This window comes from Jatropha curcas, chromosome 7 (assembly GCF_041381405.1).
Source record: "Jatropha curcas cultivar XTBG-Jc1 chromosome 7, XTBG_Jcur_1.0, whole genome shotgun sequence".
Classification (NCBI taxonomy): Eukaryota; Viridiplantae; Streptophyta; class Magnoliopsida; order Malpighiales; family Euphorbiaceae; genus Jatropha; species Jatropha curcas.
Genome location: NC_143157.1, coordinates 21,484,771 through 21,490,672, shown reverse-complemented (window position 1 = coordinate 21,490,672; position 5,902 = coordinate 21,484,771). Strand labels below are relative to the sequence as shown.

At 30.7% G+C, this 5,902-nt stretch overlaps 1 pseudogene across 1 annotated transcript; it reads right to left on the bottom strand.

Moving 5' to 3' along the window:
- Positions 1 to 1,838: 1,838 nt before the first annotated feature.
- On the bottom strand, positions 1,839 to 3,826 carry LOC149494949 (cytochrome P450 726A27-like; annotated as a pseudogene). The gene is made up of 2 exons (XR_016321572.1): positions 2,815 to 3,826; positions 1,839 to 2,679 (listed from the first exon to the last, which is right to left on the bottom strand). The product of XR_016321572.1 is annotated as a cytochrome P450 726A27-like (transcript).
- Positions 3,827 to 5,902: the final 2,076 nt, after the last annotated feature.

Genomic DNA, 5,902 nt, shown 5'->3' with positions numbered 1-5,902 from the left:
GTGGCTGCCCCTTCTTGCTTTTTCATGAATCAAATCCGATCTTATAGCGATTGTCTATTCAATTTAAATGTATCTTAACACTTAATCCATTTAAGTTTATTTTTTTTATTAATTTATCTTACTGTCATTAGTCATTATTTCACAATTTTCTTTCATATCGTTTTCCTTTTAGAAGAAAGATATATAATATATGACTTTTCAAGCATAGATGCTGATTTGGCACAATACTAGAGTGCTGTCCCTGCTGATGTGGCTCAAAGTTAGGATATTACTACATATTTTGTTGAATTGGAAATTTCTTTTCATTTTAAATAAATTATTTTTTTAATGTCATTGACGGAAGTTTTCTTCGGCTTTTGACAAAAATAATGCTTTTCAAAAAATTATTTCTCAGTCTAATCTTTGTCCTTCTATGGAGAGAGAATATTGCAATAAAACCACCAATTCAAATGGTGATTTCAACGTAACAAAAAAAAGTAACTCATACTGACAAATAGTCAATAAAAAACAATTATATGAACATGCAATAATTTTTATTTTATATTGAGACCATCAATTAGATTGCAACTATGAAAATTTTAAGTTATCAATTTGCCTTTTTATTAAAACACACAATTCGTTTAATGGTTTTATTGCAACTATGAGATACGTGCACTAGTAAGGAAAAAGTATATGGGGAAATAGTATTTTTAGAGTCCACTAGCTTAGCTAGTGGTTTCAGTAAAAAAACATTTATTTACTCAAAATATTTTTTCATCAAAACACACATGTGTTCTGGTGGTTTTAGTTCACGATTATTTCAAGTTAAATAATTATCAACATAAGTTTCCTTACATAGTTAAAAATTACCAAGAGTAATAGTTCTAATATATTTCTAGTGTATATTTCTATATTTTTTTTGTCTAGGTGCAGTAAATATTTGTAGTGCAATATTTTTAGTGCATATTTCTAGTATATGATTTTAATATATTTCTAGTATATATTTCTACATTTTTTTTCCAGATGCAGTTAATATTTATAGTGTAATATTTTTAGTATATTTCTAGTATGTATGTATTTATAATAGATTTGTAGTATATATTGTGAATGTTTATGATATTTATATAATTTTTACTTGCAATAATTTTTTATTGATTTCCATATATCGATCATGATTGTAGATCATAATAATAATATTTATTATATATCACGAAAAAGTAGATTTATATATGGATTATAATAGTAGATCATAATAATAATATTATGTTTTTCTATAGTGGATCTATAGTATATAGAAAGATGCAGTATGTCGAAACCCACGTTGTAATATGAGGCCTCCAGCGTGTGATATAGGAGGACAAGTGAGTAGACATTAATATAATTGTATAAGGAAATTTATGTTGTTATTACTTAACTTAAAATAATTGTGAACCAAAACCACTAATTCATATGTGTATTTTGATGAAAAAATATTTTGAGTAAACAAATATATATTTTTTTTTATTGGAATCACTAGTTAACTTGGTGGATCTTAACAACACACTATTTCTCTATGTACTTTTTGCTCACTAGTTGCCATATTTCATATTTGCACTAAAACTACCAAATGAATCGTATGTTTTAGTGAAAATACAATTTTAAAAATTTAAAATTTTTATTTTGTATTAAGACCATCAATTAGATTGGTAGTCTTAATACAAAATAAAAATTATTGTTTATTCATATAATTACTTTTTATTGATTGATTATCAATACGAGTTACTTTTGTGCAACAATCTCTCTCCATAGTAAGACAAATATTAAATTGTTAAATAGTTTTGAAATAACATTAGATTGAGAAATATTTTTTTTGAAGAGCATTATTTTTATCAAAAACCCAATTTTCTTTCCATTATTTCATTATTTGATTGACATTATTCAATTTATTACACACCACAACAGCGTTTTTTGGTACATTTGAAAGTAAAAACTAAAGCCAAGAAAACTATAACCTATCTTCTAAAAACCCACCCCTATCTTATAGTTATCTGCATGCAATATATCAGTAGGTGAACTTTACTTTGCAGATAGAATATAAGAAGTTGAAAATTAAGGACGGTATGGAATGGGAACCAATTCAAGGTCTACTTTTCTTTTGACAGCTGCTCCAAAAGCTTCGTTCATGTCAAGATTTTCTGCAGTTACCCCTTTAGGAAATTTCCAGTCAAAATGATATAGCAAGTTTGCCAGGAAAATCTCCAGATTAGCCATACCTAGAGTCATTCCAGGGCATATTCTTTTTCCTGCTCCAAATGGAATTAGTTCAAAATTGGTACCCCTATAATCAATTGCACTATCAATAAATCTCTCCGGCCTGAATTTCTCAGCTTCACTCCAAACTTTAGGATCTCTTCCGATTGCCCATGCGTTAATGAAAACCCGAGTGCCAGGATAAACGTCATATCCACTCACTTTAGTCCTTTCCCTACAAATCCTTGGAACTACAGCTACTGCAGGATGTAATCTCATCAGTGTTTCTTTATTAATTAAATTTAACCATTTTAATTCTTGAAGTTTTGCTTCGTCAACCTTTCCATTTTCACCAAAGAAATTCCGCAATTCTTCTTGTGCTTTCTTCATTATTTCTGGATTCCTCATCAACTCAGCCATTGCCCATTCTGCGGTTTTTGAGGATGTGTCGCGTCCAGCTCCAAACATATCCTGCAATTATTAAAATCATCAGTTGGAGCTTGAAATCACAATTGGAACCTATTTAAACCTTTTTTTTTTCAAAAAAAAAAAAAAAAAAAAGAAAAAGAAAAAGAATGGAACTAGAAAATACTAATATACACTAACAATGATTGCTGCTTTGATGGCGACATCAGTTAAAGGAACATCAAGATTTCCGCTTTGTTGAAGATCCAAAAGAACATCAAGAAGATTATCAGCTCCCCTCTGATCGCCATTCCTGGAAGCCGCTGCCTGCCTGTTAGCTCTATGCTCTTGTAAAATATCTTCAAGGATCTCATCTGTTTCATAATGCAATTTCCTAATTCAAGACCTTTCCCTTTGGACTGAAGGAAGCCATTTTAAGGAAGGAAATATATCAGCTATACCAACACCTCCTATTGATTCAATTATATCATCAATAAGTCTTAGCAATGCTTCTTGGTTTTTGCTTTTATGACCAACCGTATTTCTTGCAATTATAGAATTTGCTAAAGCGAATAAAGTATGAGTAAGATTAACAGGACTTCCCTCTTTCGAACCAAGAAATTTGACTAAATCTGCGACTTCTTCTTCTCTCACTGATCGAAAGGACTGTACTCGTTTTGCGCTAAGTAATTCCAACGTGCAAATTTTTCTCATTTGCCTCCATTGATCTCCGTACAACCCAAAAATGATGTCGTTTCGGTTATAAAGCACTATTTCTACTGCAACGAGAAGCGCTCTCGTTCTGCGAAAACGGGATCTTGTATTTTCATCACTTCTTTAGCTGTTTCCGGCGAGGACACGACAAGGAAAGGAATCTGACCGAGTTTAATACCCATTACAGGTCCGTAAGTTTTGGCCAAGGCTGTTAACCGGCGATGAGGTACATCTCCGGCGAGCTGGAGAATATTACCTAAGAAAGGTAATTTCCGTGGTCCGGGCGGTGGGTTAGAATCATGTTTGTACAATTTCTTGGATACTTTGAATAAGACGAGAAGAAAAAGAAGGAAACTGAAAAGAACTTGAAATGAGAGGATTTGGTCTTGCATAGTGAAAAAGCTATTTGGTTATGGAGAAGATCGGAATAGAGAAAGAGCTAATGGTGACTGGTTAGAACATAACTGAGCATCAATTTTATCGGGTAGTCTGGATGGAGACAGACAGACAGCATTATCGTTGTTCGTTTTTGACTTCCTTATTATTTTATTTGATTTTTCTAATATAATAATTTATTTATATCAATAATAATATATTCCTTAATACTAAATATATTGTGAAATATTCATACAAAAAGAATATATATTATAAAATATTTATGATGATTTTAGCTAGGATAATCAAGTTATACTTATAGTTTGCTTTAGAAGAATTTTCTTTTAGTCAGCAAACTTAATAATCTTATTAAATTTTATAAAAGACTTAACATATTTAAGAGTTTTGCCGTGAACCTATACGCATATATACTCAAACCTATCTCGAATAACAGATAATTGTCTAGACTGGGTCGATGATCCTATCTATATATTAAATCGATGAAAATATGAATTTTTTTAAAAATTATTTCTATTTTATCTTTTTTTTTAGTAAAAAATACTTTTATTTAAACAAAAATTCTATTTTCATTAGTTTGATTCATGGATGAAATATGGTCCCGATCTAAATAAGTAAATCCCATCTCGAATGTAATAAGTAAAAAAATCGGGTGAAAACTACATCATTAACAAAGAGAAGTATCTCAAACTAAAATGTAACTTAAACCACAAGTGAGGCATAGCATAGAACATAGGAACAATCCAATTTCTTGAGCTATAAAACAAGAAAATACAATCACGATTCCAAAAAAAAAAAAAAAAGAACCAATATATGTTAAGAGACCCAAACTTATGCCTAACACTATGATGCTCATTTTGACTTCAATAATCTTCAAGCTTGAAGCAATCCATAACCAAGAGCCTAACCATCAAAACCAAGCTAAGAAAGAAGCATCAGAATCCACTTCTGATTCGCCAATCCATCTGCATAAAAATTTCGGTCACGATGTACATGAGTAAAGAAAATTCTTTCAAAGGAAGCATAATGTTATCAAACTTATTAAAATATTCGCACCATTTCCATAGACGGTTATCTCTATGAGTTATTCAATAGACAACAATTTTAGAATCGGACTCAATAATCACCAAATCTCTGTAGAAATCATATTGTGATAATAGTTCAACCACTCTAAAAATAATAATGAGTTATGCTTAATTAGAATCAAGAACACCAACATATTGATAGAACAAGCAAGAAATAACACCTTGGAAATTTCAACAAACTTGATGCCATTATATCCTCTCTAATCTATGTCAGTTTTACCCATATTAACAGGTTCAAAAGCTCATTTGCAGATTTTTTGGCTAAGAAAGGCGTTGATGAGGAAAATACTCTCCTGTCCTAAAATATAAGTTGTTTTTCCACAAGGATTAAGGAAGCAATTAACTCTCCTAGATTATAACAAAATCAAGGGTTATTTGATCAAATTATCCTTTATCTCAAAACCAATAGTTACTTGTGAAGATATTTTTTATGTTTAATATAAATAAGAGTAATATTAGAAAATCATCATTTTTCTTTAAAATAATCAAAACTGACTTATATTTTAGAATAAAAATCACCAAAAAACGAGAGAGTACTTTTTTAGCTTGGCTTTAACTTTGTAATAGCTTTAACTATTCTTATTTCTGCTGCATGTTGTCAATCTCTTTTCCTCTCATGAAAAGTAGATTGAGGTTGCGTCTTTATTCTTAGGCAACATGCTTTTGGCTTTTCTGCTTTCTGTCCTGTCTTTATATTGTTCTTGTAAGGTGGAGGTTTTTTTTCTCTACACTCCAAGTTTAGTTTTGATGTGTGTAAAGGGGAAACCTGATGATTTAAGTGTAGTTCTCGGTGCTGTGAAGCTTTTTCTACCTTTTCTCTTATTTTTCACTAATAAAATCTTATTTTTCTTTGCCGTTTAAAAAAAGAAAAAAAAACAAAATATATACCTGCCGATCCGCGTTTGCCCTTGGAAGCGATAAATTTGAAAGCTCCAAAAACCGAGGGAAGCCATAAGATGGATAACGTCCCCAAAGCCTTTTTCCTATGAACCTTATAGTTTGAGCCACCAACAATGGTTGAAGAACGCATGCAATTATTATAGCAATAATGCTAAGAAGGGACTTTAGCTTTTAGAAGTTCAAAGCTACGAAGCTTA